Source organism: Leptonychotes weddellii, chromosome 5, assembly GCF_054177405.1.
Source record: "Leptonychotes weddellii isolate Sample4059 chromosome 5, ASM5417740v2, whole genome shotgun sequence".
In the NCBI taxonomy this organism is placed as follows: Eukaryota; Metazoa; Chordata; class Mammalia; order Carnivora; family Phocidae; genus Leptonychotes; species Leptonychotes weddellii.
The window spans coordinates 97,259,468-97,273,059 of record NC_138373.1 but is presented as its reverse complement, the minus strand read 5'-3'; the positions used below and the strand labels follow the sequence as shown (position 1 = coordinate 97,273,059).

The window sequence follows — 13,592 nt, the reverse complement described above, 5'->3', positions numbered from 1 at the left end:
GCGCCTGGGTGGCTCAGATGGTTAAGCGTCTGCCTTCGGCTCAGGTCATGATCCCAGGGTCCTGGGATCGAGTCCCACATCGGGCTCCCCGCTCAGCGGGGAGCCTGCTTCTCCCTCTGACCCTCTCCCCTCTCATGCTGTTTCTCTCTCGCTCGCTCTCTAAAAAATAAATAAAATCTTTAAAAAAAAAAAAAAAAAGTATCCGCAGATGCAAGTTTGGAAGGAAGAGAAGAAACATGAAAATAACTTTCTTTTTTGTCATATATTTTAATAATAAATAAATCTCAGAACACAAAAATTGGACTTTGTAGTACCATTGTATTTTTAAAATTACCTTTATCATCTTAATATTTATTGAAAATAAAATGCTATATTAAGTAAAATTTTAGAAAAAGTGCCATTTCATATAATAAATTATATCCTGCAAATATAATCAGAAAGTGAATTATGTAAATTATTCAATTCTAGATGTCTCTTAAATGTTGAGTAGCAATTAGAAAATATGAAAGTGTTAAAATGTGCTGTCATTGATATTTTCTTTGCCTGTAGATGGCACTATTATTTTAGCTACCGTATTTATTTACTTAATACTTCGGCCATATGTAAGGAAAGAATCACTAACCTTGTTTCAAGTCACCATAAGATGTATTCAGATACTGTTGATGTGGAAAATTATTTTATATGCCAATAATATTTGACATGTTAATTTTTTTTCAGTGTAAGGTCTTGAATATACTTTGGACCAAATGATGACCAGTCACCTAGGTTTTTGCAGTTTTCCTGGCCATTCCAGGCCTTCAGAAGGATAATCTTTGGATTAGTTTTAATTTTCAAGGTTGTTTTTGAAACTGAGCCTCAGGATTACTAAGGTAAAAAAAATTGAGGTCTTTTTATTAAGCTAAAAACACTTCGATGTTTGTGACTTAGGCTAAACTGAAAGTCATATGCGAGTTTCAATTCAAGTAACATTTATTATTTGTTGTGCCAGCACTTCTGCTTCTCTCATTTTAATCCATATACCCAACCTATAGGTAGGTAATATTTTTCCTGATTTTGCAGATGGGAAAATATCTGGGTGGTTTACTGACCTATCCAAGGTCAATTAAGATAGTATGTGGCTGAACTTGATTGTGCTTCGTAGATCAGTACTGTTTTCATCTACCTAATATTTGCCTTCTGAAAACAAGTTTTTTTGTTAATGACTTTCATTTCCACTTACTCAGTATTACTTGCCACTGATTAATAGGCGTATTGGAGCATGTCTTGAGAGAAACAAGGTTCTCTTTTGAGATTCTGAGACCAAAATAAAGGTAAAGGAAATCCTTCAGGAAATTCCCAAATCATTTTGGAATATTTTCCAGAATACTCTGGGGCTTGTATCACATTGTTGGGCAAAAGTATTGCAAATCACAGGAGGTTATTTTAGATGGTACCTGGCACAATATTAATATTGAAAAAGAAGGGTGAGAGAGTTGCTCCTTTTTTAGAAAATCTCATGAAACACTAACAACAGTGTCCAGCACCTAAATTCTCAGTGTCAGCTACTATGCTATATGATGAAAGTTTTACAATGGACTGGTTAATGACTTCCCCTTGAGATCTGATCTGACTCTGTCTTAGCGTAATTATAATTCAGGACACTTTTAGATTTATTTATTTCTTTTGTAAGTGGAAATAACTATTTCTAAATCTGGAAGTTGAGCAATTCATTCAAATTAAGATCTTTAAGAACTATCTGGGTCAGTGTTTTCAATATTTTCCACCTGGGAACTACCTTTAGGAGACCAAAAAGAAAATGAAGCCCCAGGTTAACAGTGAACTTTTCTTGCATTAATGTAAGGATAGAAAAAAAGGTTGGAGGAAGATATGGAAGTGAGGAAAATAGGACTTCTCATTTTTTTTTCACTTTACCTCTGAAGTGTTTGGGGTTTTTAAGTAAGAATATATTTGTGTATTAATTTTGCACTTGAAAACCTTGAAGAAGGAGCATCTGCGTGGCTCAGTTGGTTAAGCATCCACCTTCGGCTCAGGTCATGATCCCTGACTGCAAAATCGAGCCTCGCATTGGACTCCCTGCTCCTCGGAGAGTCCGCTTCTCTCTCTCTGCCCCTCACCCCACTCGTGTTCTCTCTCTCTCTCACTCTCTCTCTCTCTCAAATAAATAAATAAAATCTTAATAAATAAATAAATTAATTAAATTAAATAAAAAACACCCTGGAGAATATTTAAGGCTCAGAGAAGGTAAGGTAAGGGAATTAGTGGATTATGATGGCATTATTTTCAGAATATTCTGGTGGCTCATGCCAGTGTATCGTCAGAAGGAAATTTATGTATTATATGCTTTAATGGCACTAATGGCAGTTAATACAGATAGTTTAAGGTTTTAGTGCCTGTGCTATGGATTTTGCTTTCAGATTTGAGGTTCTTTCTTAGAGATAGCTTAAAGTCTTATGGTATTGTTTTAGTCTATTTTTCTTGAGCCCTTCTGCTTTACCTATTTTTGATAGGCCACAAAGCAATGCCAGATGTCTGACATAATAATCAACAAATATTTCAGTACCCCTCAATTAAAGGCACTCTAGAAGATACTATGGGGAAAGAAAAAAGTGAATCAGATAATATCACTGCCTTTGAGGGATTAACAGTGTTATATCCTTTCAGATAACATTTGATTTGAAATGTTTGTTATCTGCAAAAAGGATATGCAGGCTAAATGGCTCGGAGAAGAACAAGCAGCATCTTTCCATTTTGCGTATGGCTCACTGTATGGCCGGTAATATGTTACTTGACCTCTCAGCACCTCATCCTGAATCCTTCAGTGATACTTATATTAGCATTTCTAAGCATTTTGAGATCTCCTCTTAAAATATGCTTTGAACTATTCAGTCTAAATGCTGCTTTCTGGAAAGCTACTACTTTAAAGAATGGGAAATGGTGTTAATGGAGTTAATCTTGTGTAATTTCAGTGTGGGTTGTCAGGAATATCTTTAAGTAAAGAAGATGACTCTAATCTTCTTAGGCAATTCATTTTCTCAGCTGCTGTGAGACAGGAGCTAATTTACTCTGCTTGTGTACATAGACCCTGTCTTACTAAAGAGAAATTTTACTAATGGAAAGAAGTCAGGACATCCATGAAATTATTTAAATTTAGGTATCTTGGAAAATATTATAAAATATAAGATATGTGAAATTGTCTTTTTCATGATCAGTTTTCTTAATAAATACCCAACTCAGTTACCAATGTAGAAATGAAATCCCTGTTACAAGGAAGAAATTTAATTATGGAGTCAAAACAAGTGCAATTTAGTTGTTTTTAAAGGGAAGAGATCAAAGAACTGGTCACTCCTTAACTGAGGGTGTTCGAGCAGCAGGATTGGGGTGGGGAGTGGAGAGGGTTAGGGATTCAATTCTTTATGCTTTTATTCCAAGTCACCCTTTTCTGATGAGCCCTACTGGCATTCTCTTAGACTAGTTAGGTCAGGGTTCTGAACTTTTCACTACAATAGGGTTTTAATCTTAGCTGATTATTGTTCCCCCCCCACTCCTAGTCATGAAGGACTAGTGTTCTTTTCTAAAAAGAGAAGATGAAGACTATTTCTATTAAAAAAATAGGTTATAGTACAATGGATTTTTTCACATCTGATTTTCAAAAGGAAACTAATTTATGTTCATTTTTTCAATAAATTAATCTTAAGGTAAATCTAATAAATTTTTATGGTATGTGAGTAATAACAAAGCACTTTTTCTATTTAGAAATGATTTTAGAAAATTTGAGAAGCAGTTATTCTGAATTCAAAGAGCATTCTCCCAAGGCATTGAAAGAGAAAATTTTAATATCATAGTGAAGCATTTGATGATTGTGTTTTTTATGTACATATTCTCTCTAGTTTTGATTATTGTGATGACTTTCTAACTGACTGCCTCTATTCTTCATCCTAACCAGTCCATCCTGTGTACTAATGTCATTTAACCTTGTAAAAGTAGAAATCTGATCCTGTCATTGTGTTTTGGCCATTAAGCATTTCAGTGGCTTCCCAGGATCTAAGGAATAAAAGTCCAAATCCCTAAACATAGCACATATATATCTGCACAGTATGACTTCAGATTATCTTTCAAGTGTCATCTTCCACTTACTCCATAAAACGTACTTTTTGTTTTAGCTCCGTCTGCTTTTTCCCAAATATATTAAGTGTTCCTGTGTTATACATCTCAACCTCCCATTCCTGTTGGCAGAATGTCTTTTCTGCTTAGGTTAAATATCTTGTCTGTGAAATCTGTGTTCTTATAACACTTGTCTACGTCTGTACTATCTCCTTAGTCACATCACATTATACTTATTTGACTAAATATCTGGCTCATCTACTAGTAACTATTCAAAGGCATTAATCTTTATACCTCAGGGACCCATCAGTGTCTAACATGTAATAGGTTAAAAATGCTGAATGAATACCACAAACATACCTTAGTAAATTTATTTGGTGAATATATATATTACATATAATCTCAGGAAAGTTCTAAAATAGTTCTTTACCCTCACAGAAAGTTTAGGAGAATTGGGTCTCATTAGATTGCTTTTCCACTTTTACAGAATTGCCAAAATAATTTGAATAGTTTCATCTTTGTCATTACTACCTAGAAAATGTCTACCTTTTATTTAAATACTAAATGCACTGTAGAATTTCATTGCTCAGAAAAAGCTCTCAAGCAGTATAACTATTCTCATTTTACAAATGAAGTTTCTAGGGCTTAAAGAGGTTAAGTAGCTTAACTCTAAGTTGCAAAGAGAGTTTAACCTAACTCCTTAGTTTCAAGGCCCATGATGTTAACTACTTTGCTCTGCTGATTCCTAATGTAAAATGTCTCAGTTCTCTGCTTAACTAGTAGATATTTAATTCCTGCCTATCTCTGAATTGACCTGTATATTTCTAATTCTTTATGACATTAAGGCAAATTGGGGGAAGACTCACTTTAAATGACATAATGATGTTAAATCTTTTTCATGATAATGTAAATTATCATGAGCACTATGTGCTAAGCATTTTACAACTTATTAGTACATACCTATAGAATAAGTATTGTTATTATTTTTGTTTTATGGATGAAGACATGGAGATTGTGTGCAATTAAGAAACTTGAGAAAGGTAAAACATGGAGCCAGAGCTGGAAACCAGATCTTTTTTCTTACAGAATCCAGAGACCCTTAAGCCATGAACTTGGTTTGAAATTAAATGACGGTGACTCCAGTCATGTCATAGAAGCCAAAACAAGTGTTCTTTTGAAGTCACCTTATCCCAGGTTTTGAGTAAACGTTCAAAGACAGTGAACATCACAGAAGAAAGCAAGGCATCATGAATGAGGGCATAGAAGACATGTAAGCCTTTGTTAAATATGTTTGTAAATATTTCATGTTTTTATGCTATTTTGTTACAGAAACAAAAGACAGTATAAATAGACATGCAGGACTTCAGAATTCTAGATATGGATCTCATGTTTATCCTTTTTGAAGAAGTAAGAGACAAGCTTGAAAATGTGTAGGGAACTAGAAGCAAAACACAATTTAGCGTATTTGAAAAAGAACCAACAGACTTTCTAGAAGTGAAAACTATAATAATCAAAACTTAAAACTCATTGTATGAATTCAGTAACATTACACAAAATTGAAAAGCAAACTGGTAAACTAAAAAGTAGTTCAGAAGAAACGCAGAATGGAGCAAAAATGAGATTTAAAAAAATACAGAGATATGGAGGACAGAGAGAAACTTTAAAATACATTTAATTGGAATCTGAAAGAAAGGAGAAAGAATAAGGTAGAGGCAACATTTGAATAGGTAATGGCTGAGAATTTTCTGAAACTAGTAGGATACCAAAATATGGGTTTAAGAAGTCCAGTGAATCCCAAGCAGTCTAAGTAAAGAGAAAGCCATCAATAATGAAAAGAATCTTAAAAGCAGCCAGGGAAAGATTATTCTCAAGGAATGAATAAAGTGATTGCTGACTTTCCAGAGCAATGATGAAATATATTAAAATAATGAGAAAGTTTGCAACTGAGTACTGACTCACTAGAAGATTCCAACCCCTCCCCCCCAAAAAACCCCAAAAAACCAGCAAAAAACACTTCAGAGAGAGGGTAAAGGATCCAAAATCAAAAGCCTAAAATGGAGGAATGAATGATGAACAAGAAAAGTGGTAAATATGTGGTTAAAATATAAACAAATGATTGACTTTGTAAATTGATAATGTCTCTAATATCTTCTGGGTTACAAAAGAATAATAAAACAGAGCCTGGGAGGGAACTAAAAGGAGTTAATGATCTAAGGTGGTTGTGTTATCTGTAAAAAAGGGTAAATATATTGATCAACTTTAGTCTTCTGTAAATTAGAATTGTGTGGTATAGTATCTCTAATAGTCACTAAAATAATAAAAACAGCTGTAACATCCAAACTAAGTACAGGATGATTGCTCTAGTGTGTGTCCTACAAATTAGAGCTTCATGATTAGTTTGATATACTTGATAAGAGAAATTTGATGAAAATACAAGAATCATTTACATTATCATGAAAAAGATTTAACATTGATTTTTTAAAGAAAGGAAGAGCTTCAAGATAATTTCAAGTGTTGTAAACTTTGAATAATTGTAAAAAAAATTCAAAATGTACTATTTTTTAGACACTGTCACAAGCGCTATTTTTTTAATCATAAATTTTGACCAGGAAGTGTGTATAGCCGTTTCACACACAAAATCCATTACTGAAACACTACAGTCAGAGAAACAAGCTCAAATTTCTCATTAAAATTTTGAAAATACTTTATTTTGAAACTGTATATTAACTCAATAGTATCTTCTCTAGTAGTTGTATTTCTTTCATTTTCTGATCGTATTTATATTTATATAAAGAAAGGTAATTTTTTTTTCACTAACTCATACTCCTAAATTCTCTCAGTCTACTTTAGTGTGATACAGATATCATTTTCTACATATGAGGGGAAAAGTTTGGGGAACACTACATTATATAGAGCCAGATGGAGTTGGGGAAGAGGACAAAGAGAAAATTCCTCATTATCTTTAATCATCCTGCATTTTAAGGCTACATTAAAAAAAGGAAAAATATTAGAAATATTAATATCTATAAATATGAATACTCTTATTTATTTCCTTTTCCTTTACCTTTCCTTTTCTCTCCTTTTGGTTCATGCCCCTGTGCTCTCAGTCTGTATTTGACAACTGATTTGATCAGTTCCATAGCCACAAAAAGTCATAAGTCGTTGGTTTCATAAGACACTTCTGTGACCTTTGTACTGATGATTGCTTAGTGTTCCTAAAAGAAAACTCAGAAGGAGCCAGCCTTCAACTTCAGTGCCTACTCTAATTTCACAGTGAAATATATCTTTGTACTTACAACCCCCTCACAGCTTATCCAACTCTACTAGGTATTCTTCTTCATGTCCTAATGCTCTAAGAAAAGCTGGAGGCTATCCTACAATTTTCTGTTTCTGGAGTGTTAGAATGCTTGTTTTATCATGCATTCACTTTCTAGATGAGAAATCAAAGTATTATCATTAGCTGAATTGCTCTAGTAATTGCAGTTGAATAAAATTTCTCTTTACAGGAGCTAGTGGGAAATATTCTACATGTATTTAATTAGACAAATTAGAGAACTTAACATTTTAAGTCATTAGTTACTGGTTTTACAGTTGGGTTTAATGTCATCTAAAAGAGTAGACAGAACAATAAGTCTTTATAAGATAGGAGCTAAACTTAGGTCTCTGCCAAAATACCTTCAGGTCACTTATAATATGAATGCAGTTGTGCAAGTGGGCTTTTTCCTCCTTGTCCTGGAAATCATATAAAAGCAATAGGGAAATTAACATTTTTTTAAAAAATCCTGCAAAGACTATAATAAGCAAACTTAAAGTATGTAAGAGCTACCAAGGGCAGCTGAGATCTGGACAAAAGTTGCATGGCAAGAAGTGAAAAAAAGCAGCAGATGGGTCCAATAATAGCAGATCTCAAAAGCACATGCGTTAAAGAAAATAATCTCTCTCTGAGGATAAAGGTCCTGCCCTAAAGAGAAAAAGCTATATCTCTTGTTTGGAAGGGTCTGAGAAATTGAGTAAGCAAAGTGGTAGCAAAAAACCAGCCGAACCTGGTTTGGGGCTAAACAAAGCATTGCAAACAATGATGTATTTATAGAAAGCAGAAGGGGGAATCTCCATCAAATAACTGGTCCAAGAAAATTCAGCTCTTTCAATAGTGAGTAATAAAGAAACTGGGCACAACCTCAATACAAAGATACTGTAAGATAAACGTGGAAGAGAGGCACAAAATTTAGCAACAGATCACCAAAAGGTGGCCATATAGAAGATAAAATTATGGGACGCCTGGATGGCTGAGTTTATTAAGCGTCCAACCCCTGATTTCAGCCTAGGTCTTGATCTCAGGGTCATGAGTTCAAGCCCTGCATTGGGCTCTGTGCTGGGCATGGAGCCTACTTAAAAAAAAAGAAAAAGAAAAAAATTGTGACACACACTTTTCTTTGGAGAAGCAATCATTTCTATGAAGGAAGTCTACAAAAAAAGAAATGGAAGGAGAAAGAAAACAGTAGACAAAAAGAGGAGAGGAAATCTGAGATAGCAGATTTCAAGAAAGATGCAGAAGACAAAAGCAATACTGTCAGAGAAATAAAGATGAAATTGAAACAAGCACCAAAAAAAAAGTAGATGGTGAGAAAAATACAATAAGGGACAGGAAAGATAAGAAGAATAAAATTGAACTCTTCCAAATATATGAAGATTTAAGCATCTACATGCACACATGGCTGCATGTAAGGAAAATAATAAAACACAATGTTAATGGTTAAGATGTAAAAAGATAACAAAAGACCTTCATGTTTGTGGTACAAGAAAATCTGAGACAAAATAAAAATTATACTTTTCTGTGGAATTACAAAAGAGTCTTAGATACCTGGAAGGCTTGACGGACTGAGTACTAGGATGAATGAATTCTTCCTAGCTAAGCAGAGAGCCATATGAGCTTCCATAGTGGAGGGTGGATAAACTCAACCTAACTAAAGCTGTAGGCCAGCTTCAGATCAACTCAAAACCTAGGAAGAATCCAAATAAACAGTCTTTTTTTTTTTTTTTCCCAATAACCAAAAAAGGAAAGAACTTACACTGTTTGGAAATAAATAAAACAACACTGGTCCTTTATACTTAATGTTGGAAATGGAATTTTTAAAATAAGACATTCGATGAAGCAAGAAAGTGTGATCCATACTGAAGAGAAAATGGTGAAATATTAAACAGTTGCTTCAAGGATCAGAAAAAAGGAAATGATATCTGCACTCACCACTTTTTTTATGTACTAGAGGTCCTCACCAGGTCCAGCAATAAAGCAAAGAAAAGAAATTAAAGGCATCAAGTTTGGAAAGGAAAAAAATTAATTTTTTACCTTTGGAAGACAATCTGATAGTATAAGTAGAAAATACAAAGTGATCTACCAAGAGACCAAAACAAACAGCTAGAACTTATTAGTGGTTTTATCCGGTTCGCAGACTACATGGTCAATGTATAAAAATTAAATTTGTTTCTATGCAATAGCAATGAATAATTGAACAATGAAAATTCTTAATACTATTTACAATAGCATAAAAACATGAAATATTTACAAACATATTTAACAAAGCCTTACATGTCTTCTATGCCATTAACAATGAAACATTTCTGAAAGAAAAAAAAGAAAACATAAGAAGATGGAGAGAGACATGATGTTCATTGGCTGGAAGACAATATTGTTAAGATACCAGCTCACCTCAAATTAGTATGTAGATTAAGTTAAATGCCAATCAAAACACAGCCAGCTGTTTGTGTGAAAAATAGTACAAATACTTTGGAAAACTGACAGTTTCTCATAAATTTAAACATACCCTACTGTATGACTCAGCAATCCCACTTCTAAGTATATATCAAAGATTGATGAAAATATGTCAACAAAAATTACAAAATGTTACACACAAACATTCACAGTGACTTTGTTTATAATAGCCAACAATTGGAAACAACACAAATGTCTATAAAAGAAAAGTGGATAAAGAAATGGTGGTATATTCATACAATGTAATAAAAATTTTAAGATACATGCAACAACATGTGTACATATCAAAAACATTGTATTGCGTGAGAGAAGCCAGAAACAAAAGAGAATGTGCTGTGATTCCATTTATATGAAGTTCAAAGCAGGCAAAATAAACTATAGTAATAAACATCAGGACAGCGGTTGCCTCAGTGTGTGTGGGGAAAGTGGGTAGCAGGGGTCAGAAGTAAGGGGAGTTGGATCCAAGGGCTTGAGGGAAATTTTCTATGTGAAGGAAATATTCTGTATCTTGTTTGGGATGGGGTAAATGGATTTGTAAATTTGTCAAAACTTGTTAGACTGTGTACACTTAAGATCTATACATTTCACTGCATATGGATTACACTTGAATAAAATATTATAGAATCTTTGTGGCAGCCATGGAGCTCTTTCACTCAGATACTCATTCAAGAGTGACCCTGCCTTGAGGTATGCAGTTAACCTGTAGCCTCACCTTTAGGATGTGCTACAGCTTTGGGACTAAGGACATGTTCTATTCTGCAACTCCAGCCAGTGACTTAGCATGGCATGAGTATTAGAGCCTGTCTAGTGAGATACTCTCTTAATGGGCAGTTTTGTCTAGAGCCCTCCCTTAGGACTAGCCACAATGTTTTCAGAGCTGCATTATAGTCTGAGGCTCTTCCTATCCAACTGTCCTTGCTTTCCCCTCTTTCTCAAGTTTCAGACTTGTTTCACGGTCTGAAGGTTTTTTTTTGACCTCCTTCTGTTCCCTCTCACCTTTTTCTTTCACAGGCATTATGCTTAGTAAATCTCTTCCATGTCTAGCTCCATCTTGGCTTTTGACACAAACTGTCAATTTAAAAAAAATCTGTGATAGATATGAGACTAAATATATGTCATATCATAATTGTATTGACATAATCCCAGAAAAGTTTTTTTTTTCACAAAGTAAATCACATTTATGCCTTTATGCTGGATGCAACAGGCTCACCTAAAACACATATATTTAATGGTTGAATATAGAATTGTCAACAAAGGCAAATGTAAACAGAAAGCAGAAGTCATGATCAGATTAGGCGGAATTCAAGCCGAAACACATTGAAGAAAGGAAATTTTGTATTCTTAATACCAAAACCAGGCAAGGATTGCCACAAGGAAAAAACATTATAGGCCAGTATACGTGATGAACATAGATGTAAAAATCATCAACAAAATATTAGCAAACCAAATTCAACAGTACATGAAAAAGATTATATACCATGACCAAGTGGGATGTATTCCAGGGATGCAAGGATAGTTCAACATCCACAAGTTAGTTAATGTGATATACCCCATTAATTAATGGTACCTAACACATATACCACTCTCAAAAAAGTGGGTATAGAGATAATGTGCCTAAAGGTAATAAAGGCCATATATTACAAACCCACAGCTAACCATACTCAATGGTGAAAAGCTGAAAGCTTCTCTAAGATCAGGAATAAGACAACAATGTCTACTCTCACCACTTTTTTTCAACATAGTACTGAAAGTCCTAGCTATGAAGACAACAGAAAGAAAGAAAAGCCATCCAAATTGGTGAGGAAGAAGTAAAACTTTCACTATTTGCAGATGACATGATGTTATACATAGAAAACCCTACAGAGTCTGTCAAAAAACCATTAGAACTAATAAATGAACTCAGTAAAATTACAGGATACAAAATTAATATGCAAAAATATGTGTTTCTATACACTAATAAACTATCACAAAGAGAATAAACAATCTCATTTACAGCTGCATCAAAAAGAATGAATACTGGGCGCCTGGGTGGCTCCAGTCGGTTAGGTGTCTGCCTTCAGTCCCAGGATAGAGCCCTACATCAGGCTCCCTGCTCAGCGAGGAGTCTGCGTCTCCTTCTGCCCCTCCCCCTTCTCATGCTCTTTCTTTCTCTCCATCTCTCTAATAAATAAAAATCTTAAAAAAAAAAAGAATGAAATACCTAGGAATAAATTTAACTAAGGATGGGAAAGACCTGTATATTGAGACTACAAAATGTTAGTGAAAGAAATGGAAGAAGACACAGATAAATGGAAAGATGTATCATGCTCATGGATTGGAAGAATCAACATTGTTATGTCCATACAAACCAAAGCAATCTACAGATTCCATGCAGTCACTATCAAAATTCTAATGTCATTTTTCAAAGAAATTGAACAAATAACCCTAAAATTTGAATGGAACCACAAAAAACCGAACAGCCAAAGAGATCTTGAGAAAGAAGAAAGCTGGAAGCATCATACTTCCTGATTTCAAACTATATTACAAAGCTATAGTAATTAAGACAGTATGGTATTGACATAAAAACAGACATACAGATTGATGGAACAGAATAGAGAGCCCAGAAATAAACCCATGCATACATACTCAGTTTATGACAAAAGAGCCAAGAATATACAATGGAGAAAAGAAAGTCCCAACATCACATGATGTTGGGAAAGCTTGACTGCCACATGCAAAAGAATGAAATTCAACCACTATCTTACACTATACACAAAAGTTAACTCAAAGTGGATTAAAAACCTGAAACCATAAAACCAAAAAAAGACAGGTGGTAAGCTCCTTGTCAACTGTCTTGGTGATGATATTTTGAATCTGACATCAAAAAGCAAAAATAAATAAGTGGAACTACGTCATACTCAGAAGCTTCTGAACAGCAATAAAAACCATCAACAAAATGAAAAGGCAACCTACTAAATGGGAGAAAATATTTGCAAATAATGTATCTGATAAGAGGCTAATATCTAAAATATATAAAGAACTCATGAACTCAATAGCAAAAAAAAAAATCTGATTTTAGAAGTGAGCAGAAGATTTGAATAGACACTTTTTCCAAAGAAGACATACAGATTACGAAGAGGTACATGCAAAGATACTCAACATTATTCATTCAGGGAAATGCAAATCAAAACCACAATGAAATACCACTTTTCATTTGTTAGAATGGCTATTATAAAAAAGACGAGAAATAACAAATGTTGCCTAAGATATGGAGAAAAGGGAACCCTTGTACATTCTTTGTGGGAATGTACATTGGTGCAGACACTCTACCATATGATCTCACAATCCAATTTCTGGGTATTTTTCTGAGGAAAATTAAGACACTAATTTGAAAAGATATATGCATCCTGGTGTTTATTGCAACATTATTTACAATAACCAAGAAGTGGAAACAATCTAAGTGTCCACCAATAGATGAGTAGATAAAGACACAGTGCTATATACATACAATAGAATATTCAGCAATAAAATATAATGAAATCTTGCCACTTGCAACAACATAGATGGACCTTGAGGGCATTATGCTAAGTGGAATTAAGTCAGACAGAGAAAGAAACTACATGATCTCTTTTATATGTGGAATAAAAAAAAAATCACTCTTATAGATACAGAAAACAAATTGGTGGTTGCCAGAGGCAGGGGGTGGTGAGGTGAAAAGAAATGGGTGAAACATGAAGGATGA

The 13,592-nt window shown here is 34.1% G+C and overlaps 1 long non-coding RNA gene across 4 annotated transcripts in view; it reads left to right on the top strand.

Moving 5' to 3' along the window:
* The first annotated feature begins 41 nt into the window (after nucleotides 1-41).
* Nucleotides 42-13,592, top strand: part of LOC145721771 (uncharacterized) — a 47,369-nt gene continuing 33,818 nt past the window's right edge. The window contains exons 1-2 of one of the 4 annotated variants that reach the window (XR_014145666.1): nucleotides 45-869; nucleotides 5,188-5,371. This is a non-coding gene — a long non-coding RNA (uncharacterized LOC145721771). Of the gene's footprint in view, nucleotides 5,372-13,592 lie in introns of all 4 variants that reach the window. The other 3 variants (XR_014145665.1, XR_014145667.1, XR_014145664.1) reach the window with 3 other exon arrangements.